Source organism: Rhipicephalus sanguineus, chromosome 2, assembly GCF_013339695.2.
Source record: "Rhipicephalus sanguineus isolate Rsan-2018 chromosome 2, BIME_Rsan_1.4, whole genome shotgun sequence".
Classification (NCBI taxonomy): Eukaryota; Metazoa; Arthropoda; class Arachnida; order Ixodida; family Ixodidae; genus Rhipicephalus; species Rhipicephalus sanguineus.
The window spans coordinates 114616332-114629933 of record NC_051177.1 but is presented as its reverse complement, the minus strand read 5'-3'; positions in this window follow the sequence as shown (position 1 = coordinate 114629933).

Below are 13602 nucleotides of genomic sequence, written 5' to 3'. Positions count from 1 at the left end.
TCGCTGCTTCTTTTTCTCTCTTTCTTTGTTTCTTTTTATTGCTCTCTTTCTTTCTCTTTCTGTATTCGTCTATGTTTTTTCTGTCTCTTTTTCGTGTCTGTTTTTTCATATCTTTGTCTTCCTTTCTATGCCTCTCTCTCTCTCTTAATATTGTTTTATGTCTTCATTCTCTTTATTATCGCGATAGCAATTATATGGACACTCTCGACGGGTTTTTTTTTACCATCGCCGTTGCCGTCGCCGTCACGATCATGTCCGGCATAAAGTTAAAGTTGATAACATCATCCGCGCTTCGTATGTTCTACCGCGGGTAAAAGCGCGCACGGATGCGACAAACGCGGCTGAAGCAGAGATCAAACGAGCAGGCCCATCTCCGTCGCTTGCAGGGTGCATGCAATTCCATCCCCCCGATTGGGAGTCTTGTTGTCGAAGCAGAGAGGAAACGCCCCGCCCGTCTTGAACGAGCATGAAATGACGCGAGGAGGGGGGGGGTCACTCGAGCAGCAACTTTGGACTTTGATTTTAAGGGCGCGGTCGCGATGGCTGGCTCGCGCGCTATTTATGCTATCTCGGCGTCCATCAGCAGGCAGCTCGTATATCCTTCTATGTGCTGCGCTCTCAACTCTGAGAGAGAGAGAAGTAACTTTATTGGCACCCGTCAAATAGATGACGGGGTAGAGGCGTCAGCCTAAACCTACACTCATCCTCCCTAACCGTCGACCGGGATCCCTTGGGACGTGACGGCGGTTAGGGCGAGACCGATGACTTGCCGTTGAGCATTTTCCTCTTCGTTGAGTAGCAAGGACTCCCAGGACTCTCTGCATCTCTCTGGCTCATCAAAGTTAGGACAGCTCCAAACCATGTGGACTAAGTCCGCTCTACCATCGCAATGCCTATACGTAGGGCTATACACCGAGGGATGCCACTTGCTCAACAATTGCGGGTTTGGAAATACCCCTGTTTGTAACTTTCTCCACATCACTTCCTCGCTTTTTGAAAGGTTCCTATGCGCTCTCGGGTAAGTCTTACGCTCCGGCTTATAATGGTTAAGGATTTCGTTATAAGTGCTCAGTTCGTCAGCGGTCCGCAGGAGTTCCTCGCTTGGGGATGTTGTCGAGACAGCGCTGGAATCCCGGAAAGTGAGACCTCGGGCCAGAGACTGCGCTGAAAGAGCATCTCTCCGTGGAGAGGCCGTATTGTCTTACACCAGTGTTTTGTAGAGTTACCCTAGACCGGATTCAAAAGAGTTTGCTGCCAGCCTCAATTCGTGTAGCATTACAATTTGTTGCTACCGCATTCATTGCTTTGCCCTTGCGGCGAAACTGTCACTTTTTTCTCGCTGTTTTTTTCTTTCCCCTTCTTTCTATCGCTTTCTTTATCTCTCTCTTTTTTCTCTCTCTCTCTTTCTCTTTTTGTTTCTCTCTTTTACTATTTTCTATTCCTTTCTCGCTGTCTCTTTCACGTGTTTCCCGTGCTCCACTTCACGGAGCCGAGTTTTCGTGTAACGCTCGCACTGCGGTACTCGATAGTGCGGCTTGCCCAATGCCTGTGGCGCGTACCCACCTGTGGAGTTTGGCACGGCGGAGCACAAGTTATCGATAGCTAAAACAGCTTCACTGTTGAAAAATTCAGACAGCAGAGGAATGCGAACAGCAATATGAGAGTCTACGACGAACAAAAACTTGGAGGACGCTTGAGCTACGCCTCTAAGAGTAGAGCGCGATAGCGTAATCTACACTGTTCGCATCGCCTTCTTAATCGCTAGCCTTGCATCGCGCCTCGGTAGACAATTAAACCATGCCTCAAAGAATGGAACGTCTGTGCGTCTGTACATTGGCCCTTTCAGAGATCTGATTCTACGCTTCTGCCACGTAGATGACACTTTTCACGCAACATAATATTCAAATAGTGTTTGTTTTTTCTGAAGCAATTTAGCGTACGACGGGCGTGTCTTTAGGGTAGAACACTTGCTTTCCACGCAGAAGTCCTGGGTTTGATACCCACATGAACTTACTATAAGTTGTAAGTCGAAGCAGAGAGGAAACGCCCCGCCCGTCTTTCTTTAAAAGTTCATCTCAAGTTTTCGCTTACAGACAACGCTGATTTATTTTGGCTCACAACCAACGACGCCCATGACACCGACGCCGGAATTTCTGAGAAACGAGCTCTTTAACGCTATCGCGTTAAAATGTGATAACACTATACGCGGGTCACGTCATCCCCGGTTTGAGAAGCCCGTAAACTGCTTCATTGCACTACCGCCTCTAATATAAGGCAGTCGAGCGATAGTTTGCGCAATATTAAGCGTAGCAAGCCTTGCGCGCTGTTCTTGCTTGGTAAAGGTTAGAGTGAACATTCGTTGACGAGGCGACGTAGCCGGGTTCCTTGCGACATTGCACCTTCGCAGGGCTGGCGAGTGCATCAGCTTGGCTCTACAAGATCGCACTTTTGTGCCTTGCGAGACTTGTAGAGATACTGAACAAATTCCGTTTGACTGCACTGAGCTTGATACATATCGAAAATATTTGCGTTAAACACCCCAGCGTTTTAGGCTCAAGACACCCCAGAGAGAATGCTGCGGTTTTTTTTCGATTAAATTCAGAAGGAAGGCGTCTCCACTACATTTGAAGTTTTTCCATGATACAGACGCAGCCTGTGATGGGCAGGGATTAAACTAAAAGCATTGTGTAGCGATGTATGAAGCGTGGGATGGCTCAAAGGCCGCCGTCGTGTGATATGTACCGGCGCGCTTCATCATCTTTCAGTGTGCTGCACATTTCAAGAACGGCCATCTTTCTCGCATTTTAACACCTAAGTGTTTTATGCTAGAGCCCACCACGACTTCACTGACGTCATTGGCATCACGAAAGTGACATCGGTAATGTGCGTACAAACGAATGCCAAACAAAAGCCAGAAGAAAAAGTTTGGTTGACTCAGATGACCTGATAGTTGAACCCACGACCACTTCGTCCTCCACGATAGGTGCCGGGCGCTCTACCCACTGCGCTACCGATGCACGGGCACAAAGCTTCACAGTCGCGTCTTATATCTCTCACAGCTTCTCCCTTTCGCGGTGATCTTGGTTGGCGGGGGCGTGCTTTACCCTTCGCGTGGTGTTAGCGTGACACTTCGTCGCCAGATTAGTGCAATCTCCACACGCGCCACTGGTGTTTCTCCGCCCCATACTGCTGTGGGTTCAATGGCATCGACTAATAAAGCTGCTGCAATAAGCGGCACAGAAAGAGAATGAAGTCGGCTGGCAAATGTTGCGCAGTGAGTGCTTTTTTTTCAGCCAGAGGCGTCCAGCGGGAAGCGGAGCGCCTTCCCGCGTCCACGGCTGAAGCTACGAATTGTGCCTCTTGCGTTACTGAAGCGCTGTGTAGTATATGCATGAGGACAGGCGTACTGGCGAGCGCACAACTTTGCGTTTCTCTCATTAAATGACGACGCTTTGAATGAGCACATATCGAGTATCAGTTTTTATTGTGTGCTTTTGGTTGCCATCTTTGCGCGAGATTCACCATATGCTGTGTGCAAGTGTATGTCATCTACTTCAGCTACCACAATGGTTAAATCATGATCATGACCGTGAGTCGTCGGGATGGAGATGTGCCATTAAGCGTCAACGAGGTATATCGACGTCAAACGGTGCTATAGCTACTGTGAAAACACACTTCACTTCCGTGTCGCACCGCTTCCTATGGCGGAAAGATAAACCACGCCTTTGGTTTCTAAATGCGAAGCATTTCTTAGCGAACCGCAGGCACTTCGGCCGTTTCTATCTACGTATATATCTATCTAGCAGCCTACGTCTGGGCGCTCTCCTGGTCGTCTCCATAACTTCTAATATACATAAATTGGCATAGCAGGGCATCAGTGTACGCCGAACACGATTCACTGGTCATGACTTGAATAACGCAAAGTACCGGTCGCATACGTCATGAAACCTTTTCTCTCGGTCACGTGTGGCACATACCCGCATATAGGAGTTCATGTTATGCGGGTATGTGCCACAGGTGATACAGAGTCTCAACCAACACAGTAACGGCGAACACACACATTGACATGCAAGAATAGTGATCATAATAATAAATGTTGTGGTTTTATGCCCCAAAACCACGACATGAATATGAGAGACGCCATTGCGAACTGCTCCGGAAATTTTGTCCATCTGGTATTCTGTAAAGTGCACCGAAATCGCACAGTACATGGGCATCTAGCATTTGCCTTCATCGAAATACGACCGCCGTGGCCGTGATCGAACCCGCGACCTTCGGGTCATCAGCCGAGCAACGTAACCGCTACTCCACCGCGGCCGACGCAAGGAAAGTGAGGGAGCTGAAGACAGAACACCCCTGGAAGACCACGCTGCGTCCACGTTGTCCGCAGCGTAGACTACGTGGATTACAAAAAAGCCGGGGTGAATGCTTCCCTACAATAAATCTGCCGAGAGAACCAGGCCTCTCATCATTACCGGTGACTTCAACATTGACTTATCAATACCTAACAACGCCTGGTCCTTGTACTGCATGAAAAACGGCTTGAATGTGGACAGGGCATCAAAAGATCCCGCTGCCACGTCCAGGACAGGAGGCATCATAGATCATTTCATCGTAAGAGGAATCCAGGATTTCCACCAGCTGCACTATACCTCGCACTTCACTACGCCTAGACCCCTCGCAGCCACGATCACGAACGGATCCGATAACAAGTCCGGTCCAACTGCTGGTGCTCACTGATCACGGTGATGATGACCTTGTTCAAGAACTGTCAAGAATCCCTCCTACACATACACACAGGTTCGTGAAGCGTGCGTCCGTTCTCCGTCAGAACGGACAACTATAAGCATTACAACTGTAACGCAGCTGTAACAACTGCAACTGTGATTGTAACGTACGTGCAGTGCGCCGGCACGTGCCACTCGGCTGCGTACCATATATCTAGGGAAACTTTCCTAAATGAAAATTACTTGCGAGTAACGCCTGTCCTGTGCATCTGTGTTTTTTCGTTGTCCTGTTCGGATCCGCGCTATCCAGTATCGGAGAATATAAACACTACATATGAGCTTACAGCGTCTGGTGTTGGTAACAACCATTCTGCTGTTGGCATCGTTACGCAACTGTAAACAACTGGTTATATATTACGTGTGCGACTCTTCAACATATATGAGTGTGCGTATACCAATTCCACATTTCACTAGTGTAATTCGGTAACATTCGGTAACATCGTTGTATATTGAGAAACATTCCTCTTATTTTTTACCAGAATGTATCCTTCTATTTTCTATTTTCCTCTTTGCCATTTTGATATTTGACATTTTTGTATTTTTTTGCCTATCATAATCTGTTGTTTAATCAGGAACATTGTTTTGCCTCTTTGTACTTACAAACTTGTTCGTTATTATTTTTACCACTCCCCTCTGTAATGTCTGTTGACCCTGAGGGTAAAATAAATAAAATAAAAATAAATAAATGTGAAAAATCACGCCACCGTCAACATCCCGCGCATGCTTCGCATAACATCGGTTCCCACGGTAGGTGGAATCTGCCAATTTTCTTTTTCCTGAAAAGATGCAGTATCCTTCAAGGCTATATACATTTTCGACCACACGTCTCCTACTTGGCTGATTTGCGTCTCGAATGGCTCACGCCATTCCGTGGACCGAGAGGAGAAGTTGTGCAGGGGGAATGGGGTAGCGAGGAAATGCATGTCTAGCAAAAAATTATGTGCGCCTGTATGCCTCCATGGGCCGCATTTGTGCGTTTCTTCTTCCCTGATAACATACGTATCACTTTGCGTATACGTCTACGTATCGCCTTGAAAATATACGTGTCGAGGGTCCAGCTCATGTGAAATAAAGGCTCGCATGTGAAAAACAGCAACGCCCAACACGTTAATGTGCACATGCATAGTCGCTGTTGTTATTCACGCTTTCACGTTGTAGACGATTTGGTAAAGCAAATGAATGCGCATCATCAAAGGAAAATATGTCACATGCAGGGCTGTAGGGTTTGCTGTTTGTTTTTTTCTTCGGCATTCCGTAATAATTTGCAATTACCCTGAAACGGAGGAATGACAAAGAAAACTTACCAGGTGTTCGATTTTCTCACGAGGGGCATGCGCAGTTAATCCCTTAATAAATTGCGTGTTCCTCGCCGTCGAGCGTTAATCCATGAATGCGATTGATTGCAATGTTTACAAAGCTCACCAGATTTGCACGCCCATTACCCTCCTATCGTATCTCCCTAAACCCTCAATTCGGCAAACTTTTGATACATTTTATCTTTCGGTTACCTAAAAGCTGCCCTTATTCTGTTCACAACTTTTACCTCCGCCTCTGCCATATATAACGTCAGCCAGCTCTTCTAAGCGAATAAATAGCTCTTTGATAAATGGCTCATCTATCACGCCGCCTCGCTGCCATCGGATGCGGCTTAGCAATGCGTTGCTTAGATCCTCCTAGGCCGTCCCGACATACTTTTTCTATCATATATATATATATATATATATATATATATATATATATATCGTGCAGCTTTATTGTGAGCAGTTTATCACGCATTTGGTTACGTGCGTATCCTCTGTTTTTGTATCATTTCCTCGAGTATATTCATTGCAGAAGGCGAGTGGGATGGTTTGTAATAGGGAAAGAACACAAATATGGGAGTTGCCAACGTTGGAGACCTTCATACAATTGCATAAAACACAGGAGTAAGTAAATGCTTTACGAAATGCACTGGGCTTGTGGTGCCTAGGATGGCTTTACTCTGGTAGAGAGAGCCCAAGTTCATTCCAGGTTGAACGGCAGGTATTCATTCTTTCCATGATTTCTTTTGTAGCTGTTGTTCGTCCTTCAATTTCGAAAATTGTCTACAAGCAGTTTTCTAATGATAAGCTTCTCGTCGTTAGCACGAGAATGCTCCAATTTATACGAACGTTAAATTTTATTTTGTCGCTTTCCTAATCTTTCGTAATGTTATCCAAGAGTGCAGAAGAAACGAGTCGCGCCATAGTGGAGCCACGACAGATTCATTTCGACCACGTGGATTCCTTCGAAGCGCGTGCACAATATGCAAGTTGTAGCCTCGTTCCTCTCCAACGGAATGCGGCTGACATGGCCACCAGTGCAACTCGCAACCTCATGCCGAGTAGTGCCATGCCACATTCGGTGAGTCCTTGCGATGGCCTATGAAATAACTATTTCCGATATCCTGGTTATAACCTTCATCACCAAGGCACCCACGAAGCAGGTTAATGCACACTACAGATGTCTGCGAGAAGCAGCCTTCTTTAAACGAGTTAAATATATTCGCAGCTGTTGGGCTACTTCTCCAACGTCATCACTACTGACAATCGTGGCAATTTGGGCGTGTTGCCAAGACATGACCGATAAGTTTTTAGCGCACAACCAGAGGAGAACACAAGAAAACACGTAAGACATATCACCCTGTGTCTTACGTGTTCTTCCCTGCACTCGTCTGGTTGTTCGCTGTAGGGCCGGGCATGAGTTATGTCGCAGAGAGTCGTGGTCTTGGTACCAGGAATGGCTGGAGCCGACGAGAAGTTGCGTTCTCCTGGGGGCCGTCTGAATCGCCCGAAACTCCGTCTCCGGTAACTGAGGCCTTCCTTCTCCCATACTAACAAATCGTACAATCGGCTGAACCCCCCCCCCCCCTACTAAATAAAAGCGCACTAGATAATATGTCGGTGCGTGCAGGAATGCGAGAGCCACGAGCCGGCAGACTCGCGTTAGAGTACGCGCCACAGGGCGGAGAGCGGGGAGGGGGGGGGGTGGCAGTTAGAGACCGGATTAAGCAGCGAGGAGGGGCTACGCGCCATCCATGCTGGGTCATACTGCTATCTCTTTTCCCAATTTTTGTTTTCCGATTCTAAACACCGCGCTACGGAGCGCGAAGAGACTGTCCGGGCTGTAACCACGCTGTGATAGGACGGTGAGGCTCTGTACTGCGCAATTCCTTGCAGTGCCCTGGGCTCTAACACAAAACAAGGTGTAAAAGAGTGACGGCCTGTTTGTTGCGCCCCCTGTCAAATGTAAATTAGTTTTCCTATCTGCAATTACCCTGTTACCATTGCAATACATTTTATTCGTAATCACCCAACAACGTCTCCTGTCGAATACTTCACCCCCGCCGAGCTACATCACCAGGGACCTTGTCCGTCAACTTCACGGGAGGAAAGGAACCTTTACTTGCCCTAAAAATTAATTGGTCACCACGGAATTCTGATAGATGCGTTTCTGTAGCTATCCTAACGATTGTCAGTATATGTTGCACGTTTTGGCCCAACCACTCGTATATCAGAGCTTCTTCTCTCCTCCAGTACGGTGAGCGAATTCATCGTTCATGTAGCTTACACTCTTTCCAAACTTGCATTTTGCCTTCAGCCACATCAGTGCTCGTCCTATGGCATTTATATGACATTTATTATTAATTTTTATCACACTATTGGCAATAACTTACTAATGATGAAGCACGCGAGAGTAATTAAAGGAGCGGAAAGTCTCGACTCTTGTACATCGACATTTTCGCTATCTCATAGTTTTGTCAATTAAACGTAATACAATAATATTGATTGCATGAATGCAGCTTCCTCATCTTGTACTGCAAGACTGTATAGCCATTACATGAACGTATAGCCCCGTAACAGTCTGCAGTAAACGTGGCATTCACTCGGGAACACCGGTGAGTAGCTGGAACGCCTTAAGGCCTCGTGTCCGACGGCCGGCATAATAAAACTGTCCGAGACTAAGGCAAAGACGCCGGCAGTTTCGATTATCGGTGAACGAAAACCTTCGCTAACACAGATAAGCAAAGAAAGACGGCCGCAGGACGAGCAACACGACACCGATCCTGGAATTAAGAAACTGCTCGCCTTAATTAGAAAATGTCTCGCATGTACCGCGCGGACACCGATACTAAGACAACCTCGAAGCTGTTATCCTCCACTCCCTCTCCGCGAGAAAGCTGCTTGTTTCACGATTGTGTCCGTCGATCGCGCCCTGCGCTTCTCTCGAGTCCCGTGAGTATATGAAATAAGATGTCTGCACAGTAGTCTCCACCGGCAAAAAAAGCGAACGAGTGCAGCGGTGCGGTAATGTGGAAAGTCGGTTCCTCTTACGGTAGGGCACAAACCTCGCCGAGTGGAGCTCGCCTAAGCTCTAGGGCTGCATTTAGACCAATTCCCCATTCCCCTCAATCTTCCCCTTTCCACTTCACCTCCAATGGAACCTTTCCTGCGCAATGCCTCCGTTCGTCGTCTTCGACGGCGAAGAGAGTCGGCCCCGCTCTTTTGCAGAGCGACCTTTATTCCTGCTTGCCCTTTCCACCTTTTGACGTTGTTTCCTACTCTTCGTGACTCTACTGCGTGGTGACTGGTTGCAGTTCGCGTGTGCGTCCGTGCAAAACAAGGTACTGTTCCCTATCGACCTGCCGTTGGTCGCATGCAGCCTATTGCACACGGCGCGTCGTTTCTCCTTCCTGCTTTGTTCAGATGATTGTGCCACTGTTTCTTTTCCCTATACTGTGCTGCTGTGTTGTTTTCCAGTTCCATGTGCGTTTTCTTTCTCAGTGTACCTGCAGAGGAGACTAGTGGGGCGTGGCCGTTTTTTCCTTCTCGCGAGACTGTCGGCGCTCGACACTGATTAAAAGATGGCCGGCGGCGACTCGTCGACGAAGAGCGCTGCTTACAGTGTCACGTGAATGATCCGGAAGTGGGGAGCACAGGTGCTCGTCCGCTGCCGCTGCTGTCATTTTCTGGCTTGTCAGCAGCTGCCCTTCCTGTCGCCCTGCCCTCCCCAATATTTTTGCGCGTCCAGACGGGAAAATGTCCGAGTATGTCGAGGTATATTGCGACTGCGTGTCCGTGAGTGCTTAGACTGTGACGTCCACTGACGGGCGAATGCCCACTAAACTGAACACTACTTGCGTTCTGCCTTCCATCTGCTCTGATCGTAGGAACTCAGTGGGACACTGACGCGAAGAAAGACAACAAGCCAAATGTAAAACTCTTGCGCGGCTCCAGAAGTGCGTCCAATACACTCTTAATCAGGTCCCGCTTAAAATTCTAGATATGGCCAGGAAACCGGACATTTTTTCGTCTGGTTTCGCGGATATAGACACCATTTAACCAGGACCTAATTAAGAGTGTAGGCTTCGTAAGAGACACGTTTTGGAATGTTCAGCAAGTTTGACCCCTTGTAAGTCTTTGTAGCAACCGTGAGTGTAAAAGTGACTACAGCGCAGCGTTAGTGCAAAGCATGACCTCTTTAGGTCTTCTTTCCGAAAAGTCACGCCACTCTTAGTTTTCCTATACAGCACTGGAATGGTTTCCGCTTTGACAGATATTAGCTCTCTTTTTGTCGAGGTTAACTGAGGAGATCAGTGGTGCGTGGCCTCTTCCCTACGCTTAAAATAACTGCAGAAGTAATTTTTCTTGCATCCGTGGCACGTTTGTACGGCTTAAAACAGCGTTTACGGAGTTATATAACCTCCATCGATGAAAATGTGTGTGTGTGTTTCTTTGTTTGTGTGTGTGTAGACCATGCAATGATAGCCCGCAGTCAGACTATATCTACTAAATTATCCGTTATTGTAAAAGCTGTACGCTTGCCAAACGCTGTTTTACGAGCAATAGACGCTGGTGCACCGTCTCGCGAAATGACGGAAGGCCACCAAGACGATGTGAACAGTTTTATCGTCCCATTACTTCTGCTGCGCTTCCGTGCAGGGAAGTTGGCTGCTTCGATTCATAGGAGCTGCTCAGTGAACAACGTGTGTGCACTATCCCGTGACTCTGTGAAAACCTACCGCAGTCTCATATATCCAAACCTCAGACACCGAAAGTGCTGTGTTGCGTGCACAGCATTTGCGTGTGACTGAGCGCGTAATCGGGAATTCTTTTCCTTTTTTATTAATTAGGTAAAAAAGGGAGTTCTTGTCACCATATCACGGCGACGGCTATCTTTTTTCAGTTGGTCCTTAAATACAAATGAAATTTAAGAAAGGTGTCGTCTCTCCCTATACACCGTAATGTGTATTTTCATTTAATTTATTTTGTTTGAGTACGCTGAAACCTAAACTGGACACCTTACCTGTAGACGTCTTGGCTTCTGATTGTTAGTTATGAAAGCTACACCATATACACTTAGCAAAGTGTTCTTTAACGTCATTTCACGCGTACGCTCCCTCTAAGCACAATATTCACCACTGAAGACAAGACGTGTCCTCATCATTCTCATTTCTAGCACTAGTTTGCCTGTCTGCTGCGACACTAGAAGCTGTTCTGTTAACCCAGCCGCGTGATACATCTCAGAAATGAACATCGTCATCATCATCATCATCATCATCATCATAGGCCTGACTACGCCCACTGCAGGGAAAATGCCTCTCTCAACCCGGTCCTGTGTTTTCTGCTGCCACGTTATACCCACAAACTTCGTAATCTCATCTGCCGACCTAATTTTCTGTTGCCCCCTCGCGCGTTTTCCTTCTCTTGGAATCCAGTCAGTTACTCCTATTGACCAGCGGATACCTGACACGCTACATGCCCTGACAATGTCCAATTCTTATTCTTCATTTCGACTAAGATGTCCTTAACATCCGTTTGGTCCCCGACCCACTCTGCTCAGTTCTTGCCCCTTAAGGTTACGCCTACCATTTTCCTTTCCATTGCTCGTTGCGTCGTCATCAGTTTGAGTTGAATTTTCTTTGTAATCCTCCAGGTTTCTGGTCGGTAGGTGATTACTGCTAAGATGCAGCTGTTATATACCTTCCTGTCGTGGGATAGTGGTAAACGAACATTCAGGATTTCAGAATGCTTGCCGCATGTGCGTGCTCCCATCCCATCCTTATTCGCCTAGTTACTTCAGTCTCGTAGTTTGGCTCCGCGGTTACTACCTGTCCTAAGTGGACATACTCCTATGCAAATTCCGGTGCCTCGCTAGTTATCGCAAAGCGCTAATGACCGCATCTTACCTCAAGTAAAAATTCATGAATGTACGCACGCAAGAACTCTTCACTACTTGTTCGCCTTTCTCAGACACACTATCTCCTAGTATTTTTGAGATGCCTTCCAATACAAAGTGCGCTGAAAGGGCATTCCCTAACGTTTAATACGTCAAGTAACCGATGCGTTCCCTGGAATTCGTATAACACGAACACAAGATGTTAACGTGTAAGAAACTCTCATTCAGAAACCAACGCTGTTGAAATATTTGCTCGTTTATCGTAACAGAAAAACAGTACCGAGCGTCGAAGCAAAAGCCATATTTTTTCCTAAGTTAAGTTAGTATCGTGGTGGTGAATGAGCGCAACTTTTGGCTATGATTGGCAATTTTGATTTCGGTTGAGCATACACGTGCCGGGTGCAAATTGTCCATCGCAAACACATGGTATAGGATTTAAGTAAGACTTTAAATCTATAAATTATCTTCAACTATGATTTACAGTACGAGAGCGTTTGTCCGAAGAAGCTCAAAGATACAGCATTGCTTTTACTTATCCTTATTATCAGAACTATAGATGCCACTATCTCATTATGAACTACACCTATTTGAGATCACAACCAAATAAGAGGGTAGCATTGAGTTCTGAAAACAAGGCCAAGGGAAAGGTCAATTGGCAATCTTGGAAATTCTTCGTCGACGATCACTGGTGTCGCAAGAGACATTGAGCGCTATAGTATACTCAAGAATGCATGAGATGGTCAGGAGTCAGAACACACCGCTTCCAACAGTGCGGCCGCGCTTGCTATTCTCACAACCCCTTTCCTCAAGTGCGCGCAATAAGTTTCAGAAGCAAGCTTTGCAAGCTGGCATTGTCGCACACAAAGTGTGTTTGCGCTGAAGACCGCTTCTAAAACTTCGCCCGGCGCACATTTTCTTGCGCAACGAAAAACGATGGGCCGAACTCAATCAGCCAACTTAATTTGGTAGGCTCCCTTTGACAGCGCTCACGCCTTCCTTATATAGTTTTTCATCCACTTTCGTCGATCAATAAATGACGACATAGAAGCTGCGACGCGTCGGAACCCGTCGCTGCACGCCGCCTATCCAGCGTTACGTCATCGGTAAACAATTTAGCGGGTGTTCGACCGCGGTGGTGGTGTAATCGCCCAAGAGGGACAGTGGCCCAAACAGTTTGACGCAGAAGGATATGGTCATCTTTAGAACGCGCCAAAAAACCACAACAGACAGGTAGGAAGGAGACAGGATGACGCGCTTCTAGCACTTTTAAAGATGAACTTCAACAACTCGCCCAACTGTCCCTGCTAATGAAGGATATGGTCCTTGTATACATTACTGCAAATTGACTCGTCTCGCCGGAATTGCTCGGAGGGGCTCAGAATTCATTTGTATTTATCGAATTTCCGCCCACTGCTCCATTTACGGGCAGCACTGGGGCCGCAATGCATTGCGTATTACCTGGCACTCACCGAAGAATTAGGTGCCGGTGGAGTGGTTGTTGAAATGTGGCTTACCGTAGGAATGACTTCAGCTGCATTATTTTTTTCTTGTTTACCTCGGGCCACGGCAAATATGTGAAATAAAGCGACGTACTTGACCCACGGTGTTCTTATAATCC